Source organism: Amblyomma mixtum, chromosome 9, assembly GCF_055824585.1.
Source record: "Amblyomma mixtum isolate Tamu chromosome 9, ASM5582458v1, whole genome shotgun sequence".
Classification (NCBI taxonomy): Eukaryota; Metazoa; Arthropoda; class Arachnida; order Ixodida; family Ixodidae; genus Amblyomma; species Amblyomma mixtum.
The window spans coordinates 61,479,432-61,497,017 of NC_143020.1; the positions used below are offsets into that span (position 1 = coordinate 61,479,432).

At 48.9% G+C, this 17,586-nt stretch overlaps 1 protein-coding gene across 1 annotated transcript in view; it reads right to left on the reverse strand.

The window, feature by feature from the left end:
• Positions 1-2,415: 2,415 nt before the first annotated feature.
• LOC149329278 (uncharacterized) overlaps positions 2,416-17,586 on the reverse strand; it is a 51,075-nt gene continuing 35,904 nt past the window's right edge. Inside the window, exon 2 of the mRNA XM_089560195.1 lies at positions 2,416-2,547. The gene's annotated coding sequence lies outside the window, so the exon portion shown is untranslated. The remainder of the gene's footprint in view (positions 2,548-17,586) is intronic.

Consider the following 17,586-nt stretch of genomic DNA (forward strand, 5'->3'; position numbering starts at 1 on the left):
ACTTAAGGGCTACAAATAATTTACAGGTTGGTTTAGAGAAAGTTTAACCGAATTTTTTTTCAGATAGGCTTTTTGAGAGGTCTTGATGGCTTATGCGGCAATATAGTGCTAATGTTGACGGAAATTCAAAGCTGGTGAATCATGGTAACGTGCAGATGGTCTAATTTCTCACAGTCAACTTTTCGACCAAAGTTAGGTGCTTGAGTAAAACTGGAGAACAGTCGCCGGTCGTTAGTAGTAGCCGTATCACTTTTAAAACTTCGAAAATGTGACTTCACTGGTCGCTGTAGCTCAAATTTAAGCCTCCACTTACACTATTCAAAAAGCGCGCGCCTCGAAACGACGTCCGTCACTACGCGTCACCACGTAGAGCACGTGTCACGTGACGTTTTCTGTCCTATATGCTCTGCCTGGCTGGCGATGCGCACCGCTGAAACCTTTAGAGTACAAGGGAGAAGGAGGAGTAAGAGGAGAAGGAAACAACTTTATTAAAAAAGGAACGAGGAGAAAAAGAAGAGGAGAGATAAGGTACCGTGACACGTGATTCATGTAGTGACGCGTAGTGATTGTCACTTCACGGCGCGGGCTTTTCAAAAGTCTGCGCGGAGGCCGAAAGTTCTTGAACCACAACGCTCACGGAAATTGCGTTTCGACATTCTAAAAACTGCTATGGTTATTACGCAACGACGGGATACAAATCTGCAGTCGCGATCAAGCTCCTAACTGTAATAGATAAAAATTTAATAATTAGAAACTAATTGACCAGCTCCCTACTTGACATGAATCATCTGTTTTCGGTTATCGTAACAATGGTATTTGAACACGGCAGAAACAATCGCGATATCTGATAAGGCCCATTTTTGAATATTCTGTTTTTCCTTCGCTGAAAGAAAAAGTATACAATTAGGTGGTACGAATTTTAATGATGCTTAGTGTTTTACTACATCTTTACAGAAAGTGAGTCTAGTTTGGTCTGAAGAAGAGACAAGAACGGTGATTACACCGCTGGGCACTACTACCCGATACTAAAACAGAGTGACATTCGCTTCAAAGCTAATTTGAAAGTCTAGCGTGAAGATTTTAATGCTCGTAAGCGCCGACCATTACGAGTCAAGGACATTTGTATGCTATTCCCGAAGCACACCATAGAAGCCTACCGGCTTAGATTTCAAAAACGAGTGGTAAAACTTTCTCATGTCACATGTCCAAAATTATCGGTCAAAAATTTTGAAAATCGAAAAATTGTAAGGTACTCTTATGGAATTAATGAAGTTAATGGTCTATTCTCCTTGTATATAGCAAAATCTTTCTTTTAAAGTGTTTCCATCGATGGCATCGAACAGTTGAGACTGCCATAGAATACCAATAGGGAACGCTTTTTACTATAACGAAAACGTTAATTAAAAAAAATGTAAGACTGTCATCGGGTGATCCGAAATATTGATTGTTGTAGTGAAATGTTACATTACGAGAAAAAATTTTGTTGATACGTGGTTTTCCCTGAAAAATGCTTTTGTCCAGAATTGTTGGGTATGACAATGGTTATTCCAAGACAGAGCATTATTTAAATTTAGAAACCGTGCATTAGTGCTCTCTGCGAGGGGTACTGATTTTTGAAGGGATGCGTTAAATGCATAATTCAAGGATAAAGCACTTACCTTTATCTCCCGTCTTTTTTCCACCGCTCAGAAATGCCAAGCATTGCCGTGAGAAGAACTGTGAATCTATGTGTAAACTACAGTTCAGAGATCGTCAGGACCTCAGGGTGGTCGGGAGGTGCGAACAGGAGGTGTGCCGATGCTACTACCGGACACGTACGTAAGACTATCCCTGTGTAGGCATTTATCAGAAAGCTACCGTGCTGACTACTTTGTCACGCCATTTTTTATTGCCATCGAATTGAAATATTTTTCCCCTTAAATAGAATGTTGAGATCTTAAGAAAGGCACCTTATTAGTTTTCTAGCGCAAATTAATAGCAGTTGATTTTTTGCAGCATTGCAAACAATTCTGGCACAAAATGTCATAAGTGATGAAAATGGCAACATTTAAATGCTGCCATTTAAGCATGTAAGCACAACTATTATAGGCACTATAGCACAACATGCGACCTTCGTCTTCATCTGTACATATCCATCATCATCGCTCATCTTCTTCTTCGAAGGGTTGGTCGCCATACTGGCGGGTGCCATTAAAGCTCGCTCCATCCTGCGCTCTGTCACCCGTCTCACAAGTGGTGGAGTGTGCTCTCGATCCCTGCGTCCTCTCCGCCGCCAGGGACGAAGGTCGCATGTTGTGCTTACAATATATATATATATATATATATATATATATATATATATATATATATATATATATATATATATATATATATTGTAAGCCCAACATGCGACCTTCGTCTTCATCTGTACACATCCATCATCATCGATCATCTTCTTCTTCGAAGGGTTGGTCGCCATACTTGCGGGTGCCATTAAAGCTCGCTCCATCCTGCGCTCTGTCTCCCGTCTCACAAGTGGATGACGTTGCTAATGCTGGCAAAATATGTCTGCACAGAAATGGCGGGTAACGTGATATCCCACTCACTCTAGCGAATTATTATTTACTGCATTCGTTATATGGCTCAAAAAGCACTCATTTCTTGAGATGAAGGATGCGACATTCACCTTAAACAAAGGAATCACTACAAGGTGCGGCCCAGTCTCAGAAAAAGCTGCGAGTTCGCATTGTACGCAGTTTTCAACATAGCATGTCATACGGTTAAGAAGTGTACTTTCTGTTAATAAATCCCTATCGTGACTCAGAGGTGCCCTAAAGAAGAATCTGAAATCGCCTTTTTACTACGGGAACTCGATCTACACTCTCCGATCATTCGCAGAAACTTCAAATTATTCCCAAAGCGTGAAATTGGATTAATTCTGCTCTAATAATCTTTTTTTCTTAGCGAAATTAGCTCCCAACATTCTACATTTTTATTTAATGAAGAAAGAATTTGTGACGAAATATTGGAGTTCGTAGCTTTATTCCAAAGTTCTCAGTTAAAGGCTTAAATTGACACTTGCCGAATGTGACGCGCATCCTTAACCATGGGCGCACTTACTCCTTTCGACGCCAACCAGATCATTTTTATGGCTACGATTCGCCCAATAAGAAATTGGCCGCCGAAGCCTTAGTGTGCCCGTCAGCATGTCGTCACCTTCTTTTGAAATATTTTGCAAGAGTGGTTTCACCGAAACATTGCAAACATCAGGGATCCTAGACTGTGTTATCCCATCATAACCAATATGCCAGTGCATATAGCATATGCGAAGTAAGTCAGAATAGAAATAATTTCATACTCATCTATGTTGGCAACAAAATTAAGACCAGTCCTTTGGTACAACTGCATTGGTGGGCACGCTTTTGAAAGAGCTAGTAGACGTCAAAACTCATAAAGTACCCGGTTTTCACCGGAGTTAAACACAAGCTCACTCCGTTCAGCTTATTTCCAAAGTTAACCTTTGTTTAAAAATGTGCTTTTTACGCAGATTGCGAAGAAAAGAAGTGCGCGCATTACTGTAAGATGGACCATGGTATCAGAATAGACATCAAGTCAAACTGCACCAACGGCATCTGCTACTGCGGATGGAAAGAGCGTAAGCACGTATTTTTATAGCATAATTGTCGTGTCCGGTCGCTGTGTTGAATGCAGCGAAAGACGCACACGGTACTTTAAAGGCTCATTCACACTTGCGAGTCGCAAAGGGCACGCGACCAGCAGTCGCTTGCGACGAAGCAGCAGCTCGACAACACCGTTGTTCACACTTGCAAGCGCGACCAGCGGGTCGCTTTCTTGTTAGATTCTCGTTTGAAGCGAGAACTCTCGGGAATGACGTTCTTCGCGCGCCTTCGAGAGTTTCGTCTGTTTTGACCGCGCCTCCTGTACTCGCGCTCGGTCGTCTAAACTGCTATTCGCAATGTACTACAACTACTCAAGCGAAGATTAGGTTGTCGTGACGGTTTTGATGTGCACCGCGGTCGTACAAGCGTCATGATGACAGAGGCGCGCTTCTCTGCAGGGCCGTCCTACCAGCCTGAAGTATGCCGGCCGCCGACGTCAGAAAAATGCGCCAATATTGCTTGTTCGCGTTCATACCAAGCCCTTGGGTACAGCAATGTAAAAAATGAATCATTTTTGAAGATCGCTGGCCACTACCGGGTTGCTGGTAGAAGGGATAACTGCGACACAAGCAAATTTCTTCCCATAGCCACTTTGCTGCTTCATGCGGCTCGACTGTTGTCTGCTAGCCCCGCTGCTGAAGGCGTCGCGGAAGTCGAGCATGTCTTGATATTATTATGATACGAGGTCCGCAATAAAGCGGTGACGAAAGCTGCATCTTAATTACTAGCGCTGGCCAGGATCCGAAGCGCCCTCAGCTGCGGCATCGATACTAAACCGGCTAGGCTTAGCGACGACTAGGGCCGCCCTCTGGGAGCAGCGCAGGTCGTCGCCCGGCGCGCCCGCGAGCGATGTCGTTGCCGGAAGCTTGGCTCGCTCGCTGATTGGTTCAGCGGTTTGCGACTCGCAGTCGCAAGGCTGAAAAATCGAGCAGCGAGCGACTGGCCCGCGACTGTCGCTTTTCGACCAGGGCGACCGTTTGCGACTGTCGCTTTTCGACCAAAACAGTCGCGCGACCTCTGCGACTCGCAAGTGTGAACGGGCCTTAAGACTTCGTTTATTTAAAGCCGATGAGGGTGCGACCAGCGTCGACCGAGGCAGGAGCCGAACTGGCCGCCCGAAGAAAGGAGGGAGTGGAGAAGCGTCCACGGCAGGGAGTGGCTTCCCAGAACAGGAGGAGGGTGCGGGGGCGCACCGTGGGGGGGGCATCCGGCGACAGCGTGCGACGAGGGGCAAGCGGTCGTTAGGAGGAGGATTGAGTGGTCGTTAGGAGGAGGATGCGAACTGTCGTTAGGAGGGGAACGCGAGTGGTCGTTAGGAGGGGGCGCACACACACAAAAGCAATAAGGGGACACAACACTTCCTTCCCCCTTAGAAAGTTGCCTGGTATCGTGCAGGGGGTCGGCGCTCACGCGTGGAGGCGCGCTGGCTTTGTGCGCTCGGGGGAGAAACACTTGTAGGCTGGCTGTTGTTCGCTGTGTCTCCTAGGTCTGTCCTGGGCGAAGTCTCTTCTTCCGGGAAGAGGTGCCAGGCTATGTGGGAACATGGTGCACGTGTTCTCTCCGCTGGCGGACAGCTCTCAGACGGCGTCGTAAATCTACGCAGCTGGTTGAGATGTCGGCGTGCTACTGTGCCATGTATGTTGACGAGCCAAGAGCGCAGGCCTATGCGTCTGACAATTGTAGCTTCCTCCCAGCGTGGCTTTTTCAGAAACTGTCGGGCGAGGACGCGCTGCCCCTCATTAAGCGTGCCGCAGCGCGGAATTGCTTTTTCTTCCCGGAACGTCTCTGCCTCGGGGAGGATGGCTGTGAGCTGGGTTCGCATTTCACGCTCGAACATCATTTTCGAGGGGGTCTCGCCTGTTGTGCTCTGAACCGTCGTGTGCTGCTTGAAGAGAAAGCGCGCAAGGCGGCGCTGCAGCGAGCCTGTCTGATCTCTTTCAAGGGCGCGTTTTAGCTCGGCTACGTAGCGCTCGGCTTGTCCGTTTGTCGCTGGGTGGTAGGGGGCCGATGTAACTGATGAGATCCCGTTGTCGCGATAAAACTTGAGGATCTCCGCAGACACAAACGGTGTTCCGTTGTCCGACACTACCTTGCGCGGCAGGCCGAACGTTGCAAATAGTGATCGGAGGTTGTCAATGACTGCTGCCGAAGTCGTCTGTCCCATTTGCCTTATCTCAAGCCACTTTGTGTAGGCATCTACGACCACAAGGAAAGTGCAGCCCTCAATTGGTCCTGCAAAATCAATGTGCAGTGTGTGCCATGGTGTGTCTGGCTTTTCCCATTCTGGGACAGGAGCTTTCGGCGGGGCGCTCCGGCTGCTCTGGCAAGGCTTGCATTCTCGCACCACTGTTTCGATGTCGTTGTCAATGCCAGGCCACCACATGTAGCTTCTGGCACACTTTTTCATTGCAACGATGCCCCGATGTCCGGCGTGGATGAGAGACATAGCTTGTGCGCGTAGTTCTCTCGGCATCACAACTCGGGACCCAAATATGATGCAGCCGCGATGGGTGCTCAACTCTGTAGCTCGCCTGCGGTAAGCGTCGAAGTTGTCCCCTTTGAGTTTATGCACGTTGCCTTGTTGAACAGCTGTGTAAACTAGCCGGAGAGCTGCGCACTTCTGCGTAGATGCTGCAACTGTGCCTGCTGTAAGCGGAGGTTCTGGCAGTGCTTCGAACATCAGAACGTCTCCTGGTGGAAATGGTTCGTCAACAGTTGCGTCTAGTGGCAGACGGCTTAGCGCATCGGCGTTTTGATGTTTACCAACCATGTTCTGGCTCGGCGTCTGGTGTATGCCGCATATCATCACGCCTAGTGGAGAAAACCAGTTTCTCCCTAGAAGGCTTGATCCTGTGCCCTTCACAACAAGCAGAGGTAGCGTATGGGTCTGGCCGTTGTAGTTAACCTGCACGTTGGCAGAGCCCAATAGTGGCAGATTCTGTCCTGACCACGTTCGCAGGTGCGTGTCGTCTTGTTGCAGGGCGGGTGCGTCAGATGGCCATGAAGTTCGGAACGTGTCCTCACTGATCAGAGTACAGGCTGCGCCGGAGTCCACCTCGAACTTAATCAGCTGGTGATGTACGCTTACTTCTGTAAAAATCTTCGGTCGCGTGCCGAGATTTATGGTGTTCAGGTCGTACAACACAGATGGTGTTGCTGATGTTGTTCCATGGAGATCAGATAGCGGCGTATTCTCTGAGGCGTTGACGCTGTGATTAGGCTGGGAAGGTGACTTTATCTTGGCAAGTCTCCGTTTCGTAATGCATGCTCTTTCGATATGCCCTCGCTTGTGGCAAAAATTACACGTGGCTGACTGGAATCGACATCCCTGGGGGTTGTGTTGGTCGTCACACCGCCAGCAGCGTTGGGCCTTTTTGACCGATTTTACAACAGAAGGCTTGCGCACCTGGTTGCTTGTCTGGTGTACCGGCTCGGTGTTCCGGCGAATCCCTCTCTGCTGGTGACCGGCGCTCTCCGCTCGAACGGCGATGTCGTAAGCTTTGCTGAATGTGAGGTCCTTCTCAGCGAACAGGCGCTGCTGCAGTGACTCGTCACTCAGTCCGCACACAAATCTGTCGCGTAACATCACGTCCAAGGGAAGCATGGTGGTGTTAGCAGAAGAAGCTGCGTCTCCCTCCTGCCCGGTAGCTGTTGTCGACAGCGTTCCAAAATTGCAGTCGGCAGCGAGCTTCTTGAGCGCGGCTACGTAGGCGCTCACAGTTTCTCCTCCCAGTTGATCTCGTCGTTGGAAGCGAGCCCGGCTGTAGACCTCGGATGGCCTTGGGTCGTAGTGCTTTTGCAGCGCTTTTACGATGTCGTCGTAAGACACTGCCGCTGGTGTGCTTGGCTGAATAAGGGCGCAGACAGTATCGTAGGTCTGCTCCCCGCACAGCGTCAGCAGGTTGGCCCTCTTCAAGGCTGGGTCTGTGATGTTGTTAGCTTCAAAGTAGAACTGAAGGCGTCCAACCCACGATGACCACGATGAGCCGTTGAATTCTGGTATCTGATTGGGAAACCCTCGCGTAGCCATGGCTTGTCAATAGCGTTGCGTAGCGCGGGTCGAATCCACTTTCTCGTCGCCACTGTCGTGTCCGGTCGCTGTGTTGAATGCAGCGAAAGACGCACACGGTACTTTAAGACTTCGTTTATTTAAAGCCGATGAGGGTGCGACCAGCGTCGACCGAGGCAGGAGCCGAACTGGCCGCCCGAAGAAAGGAGGGAGTGGAGAAGCGTCCACGGCAGGGAGTGGCTTCCCAGAACAGGAGGAGGGTGCGGGGGCGCACCGTGGGGGGGGCATCCGGCGACAGCGTGCGACGAGGGGCAAGCGGTCGTTAGGAGGAGGATTGAGTGGTCGTTAGGAGGAGGATGCGAACTGTCGTTAGGAGGGGAACGCGAGTGGTCGTTAGGAGGGGGCGCACACACACAAAAGCAATAAGGGGACACAACAATAATAGAATAATTTCTACGGTAAACATCTAAAAAAAGGCGATGAAAGCATAATGGCGCAATCTAATTGGGGAGACCAGTACACACGATGTGTCAACAGCTAGAAATCACAGTGCTTTAACATATACCCTGAGCCCCCAAAAGCAGAAGCGCAAATGAAATCAACAACAAAGAAGCGATAAAATGCTTTCATGTAGTTTTACAAGCTCTTAAACTGACTGCGCCAACGAAACATTGTTCCCAACTTCCGACAAAAGTGTGAAAAATCATAATCATTCGCAGTAGCGCAAATGGGGGCCCACTGTTGAGTACTACATTGACAAGTGTTGACGAACCAAACATAAATTATGGGAATGTACTAAATCAGCGGTCAAGTTTTTACTCTACGAAGACATTTCACTCACAGATTCCTCTCTCAGCTCTTGTCAAAGCATTGCGTAGGCCATACTGCGTTGTCATAACAGCTACCAGCTTGTGGTTACGAAGGGGCATAAAATGAGAGCACATCGCAGTGCTATTAGGTTGGAACGACGCGTGGTAAAGTTCGGAGGAGAAATCTCACGTCACCAAGACGTCGCATTTATCCATTGCCACCGCTACTGCCCGATACCGCCAATTGCCATGACCATCGACATCATCATCATCAGCCTGACTATGCTGCTGCAGGGTTAAGTCCTCTACCATGTCTCTCCAATTAAGCCTCTCCTTTGCCAGCTGCGACCACCGTATCCCCGCAAACTTGTTAATTGCATGTGCACATCTAACTTTCTGCCGCCCCCTGCTACGCTTGCCTTATTTCGGAATCGACTCCGTTGACCTTACGGACCAGCGGTTAACCTGCCTCGCCATTAGATGCCCTGGCCAAGTTCATTTCTTCCTCTTGATTTCGACAAGGATGTTGTTTACGCGCGTTTGTTCCCTCACCCACTCCGGCTGCTTCCGATCTCTTAACGTTACACCTATCATTTTTCTTTCCATAGCTCGCTGCGTTGTTCTTAACTTAAGCTGAACCCTTTTTGTTAGCCTCCATGTTTCTACCCCGTAGTCACGTGAGTGCCACGACCATCACGCAGCAATCGTTGAGAGAAAAAAAAATCTCAGAGGGACACCTAATTACGTTATGTGTTGGCAATGCGGAAACATTAGATGCTGTTGATGCCTCTACGGGTAGTTACTGAACTTCCTGTCTCATGACGTCTTATCCTTCCAGCCAATGGAGATTATCCGCTCTGGTGACGTCGCTTGCCTCCAGCCGGTAGGAATTATCCTGTCTAGCGACGTCACTTCGATACAGCCAATGGCCGAAGTTTACCAGCGGCAGATTTTTTTTTTCCGATGAGGCTTTTAATGCAGTCGCGTTAAAGTATTGTATGAAGATATGGCAGATATAGAATGCAGCCTTCAGAACATTATCATTGCGGGAAAGGAGTAGGATCGAAGTTTTACTGCCCTTTATTAAACAGCGTTGGCATTTCTTTCCCATTTAGAATGTGTGCCGTGGGAATGCGAGCGATATTGCAAGCTGACGTACATGGGAAAGCCATGGCTTGAATCATTCTGCCAGGGTGACTTCTGCAAATGCAGGTGGCGCACTGGTAAGTCCCTGCTATGTATGATGTCTCTATGAGTGAGCTGCCTTTCGCTGCTTGACGAAGTATATTGGACCGTAGTCACGGCATCGTTCAGGGGCTCTCACTGGTATTTCATTTTTTAAAACCTTTAGCGATCTGCAGCACCCTCCGCTCCTCGCCTACTACACTCAAGGCCATCCAAAGCATAGAGACTAGTTAGGGACACACCACTACTGAGACAAAAGCAGAGCCTCCGAGAACGGTGCAAACATGTCAAGAAGATAAGTTCCTAAAATGTACGTGAGAGAGAGTAGTGATAGCAGGGCGTGAAGCGCAGCGACGTGCGTCAGATTAGCTCAAAAGAAAGAAAAACCAACAGTTTTTAAGTCGTTCACATCGTTACTAAGACGCTTGCAATCACTTTGTTTTAGAAGTGAATAGGCTTGGGCGTGTTGGTAATACATCGTAATTAAACAAACATAGCGCAGGAAAAAATACAACACGACGACGAGACGGGACAAGCCCGTGTCAGTAGGCCGTCTGTGGCATTATCAAGGAAAGAGCTCGATATCTTGGCTTAGCACGTGGCTTGCAATGTTTACGTGGTTTGTGTTGTTTATTCCCTTCCGATAATTCAGAAGGGTATATATGCTCCTTTTCCGCACTACATACTGTGTTGAAAGTAATAGCGCTTGTACCGTCTCTTCGTAGTGTTTTTGTTCCTGTGCTATGTTTCTTTAGTTACGATGCTTTGTTTCAATATTTCCTACCACTTCGGAGTATAAGTATTACTGATACATTAGAGAGGTATATAATAGGGAGACAGCGGGGTGAGAGTGTGCATGCGCAGAACAATAAAGAGAGATAGCATAACGTGATCCGCAATAAAAAGTGATAGCATAGCGCGATCAGCGATCTGTTACCGCAAACCGCTCAGTGTCACTGGTATTGTCAAGTGTCAAGGTCAGGTTCCAAATGGTCATAGCAGTATGTTCACGTGGTCATACTGCCATAGCTTTGGCCACACCACCATGCAGTTAGGTTCGGTTTGACCTTGTGAGGCATTGATGGTCATTCTCGATGCGGTGGCCGCTGTCTCAAATGAAGTGTCAAGGTCAAGGGTCAAAGTCAAGGTCAGGTACCCAATGGTGGTATTCATAAGAGCACGTGGTGATACTACTACAGCTTGGGTCATGCCATGACGCAGTTAAGTTTGTTTGACCTTGTGAGGCATTAAAGGTCATTGTCTCATCCACATCGAAATCAGAAGTTGTACCCCGAAGAGCTGAGCTCTCGCTCTTAAAAAAAAAGACGACGCCATCGGTATGAATTCCCTCAAGCACTTTCGATAGCCTCCGAAGGAATTCAAAAATGCGAAGAATCACCCCTTGATTCTGCGTTCACTTGCCTTAAATTTAAGACCGATCAGAACGCCTTGACTTTTTGTCTGCGTTTTCTCTTTCAGGGTTTTCCCTAGTGCATCTGCCCCGAACCAAAATTCACACAGTTACTCAGCTGGCAAAGGAGGAGCAGAGAATGGCCGTTCCCGTTCAAGAATACTCAGCAACCTATGCGAAGTCGAGAAGCCCAAGGAAGAAAAATCGATCTTGATGAGGACTGCACGGACACAAGAATGACTCTTATGTGTGTGTTCGCTTCGCTTCGAAGAGAGCGAACTGTCTGCTCGATAAACAATATTAGCCTTAATTGACCTATTGGTGTCATTTTCTGGCCGAGGCGGCAATGAAGCATCTCATTGGATGTTTCATCAAGGCGCGTCTTAGTTAAGGGAAAGAGAGAGAGCGAGAGAGAAAAAATTAGAGGAGGCACTTAAGCTCCACCTTAAGGGTATGACTCGATCGCTTTAGTGGGCTAATGGCCCTAAAAAAATGACCATGCCTGCAAGGCACACGGGGAGCATGTACGACTACGAATGGAAGGATGCTGGAGGATTTGATTCCCCTCGGTCTCCCATCTGATTTGAGAAGCCCGAGTTGGCAGCTTCTCCCAAATCGGCCATGTCACGTGACGTCGCACAACCCTACGACCATTCTTCGCCCGGCCATGTCAGCTGCCAGCCAGAGCTACGCTCGCGATTTTTCGCTCACAACGTCGACGCCGACATCGCTGACGCCGGATTTTCTGGAGAAAGAGGCCTTTAACGCTATCACGTTACAAAAAGAGGACAAGGGAGTGCGGTTGCAGTACAACCAAAGCAACAAGGCCGGAACGTTTCCTTCCTTCTACGCGAATGACGTCACAGTGGCGGTCAGGGTCTCCGGCGGCGAGCACGGACGTTTCTGAGGTCAACTTGCAAACGATTGCTCTCACGCATGATTGTCACGTTTCTGAAGAAAAATTAACCTGAACCGCTCGTTTCATAATGGCACGTGAAAAATGGCTGTTACTTGCTTTCGCGAATGCTTCTCGCCCCTGATAGTAAAAAAAAAATCCACACAGGATCGCTCTATCGTGAAGCGCGGGAGGACAGCGTTGTCGCTGGTTTGATCAGACGTATGTGACCCGAGCAGACGATAAAATATTTCTCATACGATAGTATTTAAGTGGTCGTCTTGTGGTCGGTTCTTCCGTAACGAAACTCTCTGCTTTAGTCCAGAGGGTAGTGGCGTCATCAGAACACCTCGAAATTTGAACAACCGAGGACTTAAATGTTCCTGTACAATCTAATAGATTATCATATTAGATTATGCTTACTTCGCCCACTAATCTCCACTAATCCACATCACTCAATCCAATAATCACATTAATGTAGCCCTGACGCCGGTAAGATCGCGCCCGCGGCGGTCGCATTTCGATGGAGCCGAAATCATAGAGGCCTGCATACTAAGTGATGTCAGAGCACGTTAAATAACCCCAGGTTATCGAAATTTGCGGAGCTCCTCACTACGGCATCCGTCATAGCCTGAGACACTTTGGGACGTTAAAGCTCCATAAAGAAAAAAAATTATTCTACCCTCACTGTAATTTGTTTTCTGGGGTGCGCATACTTCGTAAATTTTTCTCTATAGGGGAGGTGGGGGGTAGGTTTTGGAATATTATGGGGTGGGCCAACTTCCAAGGGCTACTAAAATTTCTTCTCTAAGAATGTGTTTGAGAAGACCGCAAGTTTAGAGCGCAGCTCATAGGCGCCCGTTTCTGCATTTCGCGGCGTCGCCGTCGCTGTTGTCCGTTGTAACTAGGAGAAGGTAAAAGCGCAACCTCCTCCCCTCCTTAGCAAGAAACAAAAGAAACAGCGCCACGCGGACGGCTCTCGCCGGCGCGCGCCGTGAAACGGGGGAGAAGGAACCCCTAGAGAGCGTCTAGCCTTGTGTGTGTGGCTGCCCCCTCTCTCACCGCTCGCCGACGCGGCGCCCGAGGGGATGCCGTCGATTGTTCTAGACTGTCCGAATCGTTTCTACGCGATGTTGACGCAGAGGGCGTAGCCTTGCGTGCGCTAAGAGATGCCCTCAACCCCTTCACTCGCGCGATTGCAGCGACGCCACGACAGAAAGTTCCAGATGCTCCTCGAAGCCACTCCCGGCTTTTGAACAATTAGGACGCGCGCCCAGCGAGAGACAGAGAAGGAGACTGCACAGCCGACACTGTGTGTATGTGCACGCCTGCCTTGGCGCGAAGAACAGACAGACGTGGAGCGAGCCTATATAAGAAGGGCGTTGACCCGCGAAAAGCATGTGACCATTACTTGGCAGGGGAGATCTCCCCCTTAGCTGCTTGCATTCTAAGACGGACTGCCACTGATCCAACACCGAAAAGAATCATTTGGGCTCCTGGCCATCAGGGCTTACGAGGTAATGAGGCCGCTGACGCGGCTGCCCGAGCGCTTATTCACCGGGCTCCTCATCCCAGCTCTTCTGGCTCGGAGACTACCCAGCCGCTGCTGCGATTCAGGGAAATAATAACGCATTATAGCGACAACCACCGCCTTTTCCCGGCAACTGTGAAGGGGCTGAGTAAGACGGAGGAGCGAACTTTAAGGCGCCTGCAGACAGGTACTCTACTCTGTCCTGCAATCTTAAAGCATTACGATCCTAGCCCAGATGGGCGATGCCCGCACTGTGGGGAGACCTGTGATATCTTCCACATGGTGTGGGCATGTACTCGGTGGCTCAGTGGTTATGGTGCTCAGCTGCTGACCCAAAAGACGCGGGTTTGATCCCGGCCACGGCGGCTGGAATTTTTTGGGAGGAGAAATTCTAGAGGCCCGTGTACTGTGCGATGTCAGTGCACGTTAAAGAACCCCAGGTGGTCGAAATTTCCGGAGCCCACCACTACGGCGTCTCTCATAGCCTTAGTCGCTTTGGGACGTTAAACCCCATAAACCAAACCAACCATCCCCACTTCCCCCCTTCCCCTACCCCTTCAAGAGAGGCATGGGAGACTGCCCTCCTCAACTGCTCCTCGCTTGAGTCCCAAAGGGCTCTGGGGAAACGGGCGAGAGACGGGGCATTGTCATGCGGTGTCCCGGACTATAGGACGCCGACCATGTAGCGGGGCCACTCTGTGGCTCCCAAACTCTCAGCAATTAAAAGTTTTCACCACCACCACCACCGAGCCGCCGTTTAACCTTCAGTGAACAAATTGTGTTTTGTTTGTTTGCCTGTCTCTCTTGTGGTAGTGCACTTTCAGTGCAATAATTTTTTGTATTGTAATCTCTCTCAAGTGCAACTTTACTGTTAGTGGAGTGTTTCTTGAAGAAGGAATAAGTCTGAAAAATAACAAGTTGTCGGTAATTGTGCACACATGTCTTGCTCGAATTCTTTGCCTCAATCTGTCGAAAAGCTGTAACAGCTGACGAGCTGCGCTGAAATGTCGCATTGGGAAATAACGTAATCGCAGGCAATTTTTCTTTTCGGACGCTCATTTCTTCACGGTACAGTGAACAAGATGGAGTGGCTCGGCGATTACGAATAATGCCAAGCTACTCCTGCGTCCGCTAGACTTGTCCGCCTAGGACGTCTTAATTGTTCCCTGTGAACTTTGGACTGTAGACGCCTGGAACCTCATAGCTAATTCACCATAGGCATCCCCAAACCTCCGAAATATCTGTGATGTGATCAGTGGCTGCATCTTCCTCTTTCGGCCTATGACCCTCTCCAACCTATCGGCCTGCGTCATGGCACAGTTGTCGACAGAGTGTTTAAAGCCGCGGCATTGTGTACGTCGTGGCGTACGGCACTGTCTTCGTACATGACCAACCCTGCTGCACCGAAGGTACAGAGGAGGTCTGCCGGGGATTACAACCAACGACTGCTGAGACTGCAAAGATCGGCTGCGACGATAACATAGAACTAACGACTAGCATCCAGTAGTTGGTTGTATGCTATCGCCGCAGCGATCACGCGTCACGTTAAAAGTGCCACGATCACGAGCTGTGCATTGCTCGTCGTCGTCTTTATCAACTTTCATCTGCGGGAAAAAGTCACGAAAGGAAGGGAAACGCCCATAACTGTCTCCCTCGGTCAGTGGACACATCAATCGCGCTTTGAGCTACGTGGCTGTAGTGACAGATGTGCGCTACCTTCTTCTTCGTTGACGACGTTTTGGAAGCAACACGGCACTGGAGCAATAGGCCCCTGGCTATCATTGGATTTATTGGTGCTGGCGTTGGCAGCGTTGTAGCCTTCGCGGAGTGTGAGGAAAGAAAGGCACATAGCTGGCTCCCTGTGTAAATGGACACCTCAATCGCGCTTTCATGTTTCTGGCGGTGGTGTCCAGCTGCAAAACCTGCTCTCGCATAATATTTCGTTCTTAGCAATACTAAACTACCAGCAGTTTTTTTTCTGATGCTTTCGGGTACTCCAAATAAACACTCACTTCTTTATTGCATCTACTTCTTGAAGTGCGATTCTACGAGCCTGTTATGAAATGTGCGTCTTTCAGGGCGCCACGTGAGCGTTCTTTATGGGCACGCTATTAGAGGACATGGAGAGGTAATCAGCAGCGTCTTCGTCCTTTTCAGCGTACTGCACGGCTAGCTACTGGAGTGTTAATCAGCTTAGAATAGGTTAGGCATTATCTGCCCGCTTTCCCATCGTCGTGGCTACCGCGCCATATTCTGGGGAAATAAATGTTTTTCCTCCTCCTCCCACAACTACAGGCCGACTTACGAGGCTTTAGATGATGGGGTTTTCTGGGTGTATGTCCATGTGATATGTCTAATTGTAGGGGTGTCACCGCACCATGGACATTTGTCTTCGTCAAGTATTGGGTGTAGGCGATTGCTTAATGACTAAACTGGTAACGTGGTAGCTTCTGTACTTAAGGAAGCTCTTAGTATGCTTTGTATTAGGCACAGTGCTTCAGAAACTAAGTGCCTCTACGAATAACTTTGACAGGATACCCATGGACAGCGGTATGCTCCTAAAAGGGCTAGTAATGCCGCTGAAACACTTTTGACAAGACGGACAGTGCGGCGAGGTTGTGGTCCAGCACTCAAATTCCGCGGCATTCACCGGTATAGCCGGCGATGCTAGGCATCCTAAATATATATTGAAGTAACGGCGTGCGCTTGTTTGATTCCTGGAGCGCGTCCACCGATGTGGGCATCTTTTATTTCGAGGGACCAGCAGAAAATGTGCATTCTTCCAAAAACTAGGACAAAAATCGGCTGGAAGAAAGTAGTTCCAAGCGCCTTTTGTGTTGTAAAGCACAGCCGACTGTTAATGATGGGAATTCAGATTTCACCAACGGCCTGCTGGGCGCTGTGAGAGGAAAATGAACGTCCTGCAAGCAAAATATGCTGGCTTCTTATAGCTCCCATCATTAGTGCTCACAGTCGGTCGGCTTCGCTCCACGGCTTGCTAAGTAGGATAGGGTGCTGGCTTTGGCTGGAAAAATCACGGTGGCAGCCATCAGGGTGAAAATTACCTAAGCTGGCATGAAAGCTCCGCCGATAAATCACAATACCGCACCCAACCAGTAAATGTTTGAGAATCATGCTAGCTACACTGAGCAGATGGATGAACCAATCGGCCTCGCAAGTGCTTGGACCCGGTGGCCTTCAAGGATGGACATTGAAGTGAGAAGACATGAGCGTTGATTTCTTCGCGATTCTCACAAGATGACCTTGGTACAAAGAGTATGGCACTTGATTTTTTCATTTCATTTTTTCAGCAGTGTCAACAAGAACTGCACTGTGCTGCAGCGAACAGACGATTTTCATCGTTTTGAAAAGATCTTGCGAGGCGATGCTGCAAAGCCGTATGTTTGACGTGTCACCATCAAAACTGGGCCTCACTGTGCGAATGACGTGCACGCATACCGCAATGGCACCTTCCGTTATTCTTTCCAGTATTTTTGTTTCTCTTTTATTGCTCCGTCTGCATGCCTTTATAAGGCCTATGGCTGCAGGTGGGCACCTTCCAATAACTAAATAAATAAACAAAAAAGCTGGTCTTTGACCATGAGGCTGAGTAAAAGGCCTGATTCAAAGAGGCTGCCGAAAATATCAGGCATCGGGCTCATGTCTGCCTCTTGTAATGGGCTCGAGTTCTTCCTTTCCACTCAAAGCGAGCATATACTGCTCCTACGCATGCCGTCCTGTATGAGCCGCCCGTAGCCAGATCTTTTAGAAGTAGCGAAAAAGGGAGACTGAGCACAGCATATACAGGCACGCTAAAGATAGAGCTGTGTTTAGGAGGCACCGGTGAGTCGTAGAGTTGCTATGCGAAAACCTCCAATGAAGGGCAAAGCGAGTGCACGTGTACAGAGTGAACGATGGCGCTAATTGCATCCCTGGGGCCGTGTTCTGTAAGTTGTCCATTTTAAAATGGCCATTTGGCGTTAGTCTGGTCCTCTGTCATTGGCCACTCTGCTATACCCGCGGCTTTCAAGCGTCTGTGAAAAGCGACCCCGGCCAATGGGTAGTCGGCAACTTGACCTCACCACTG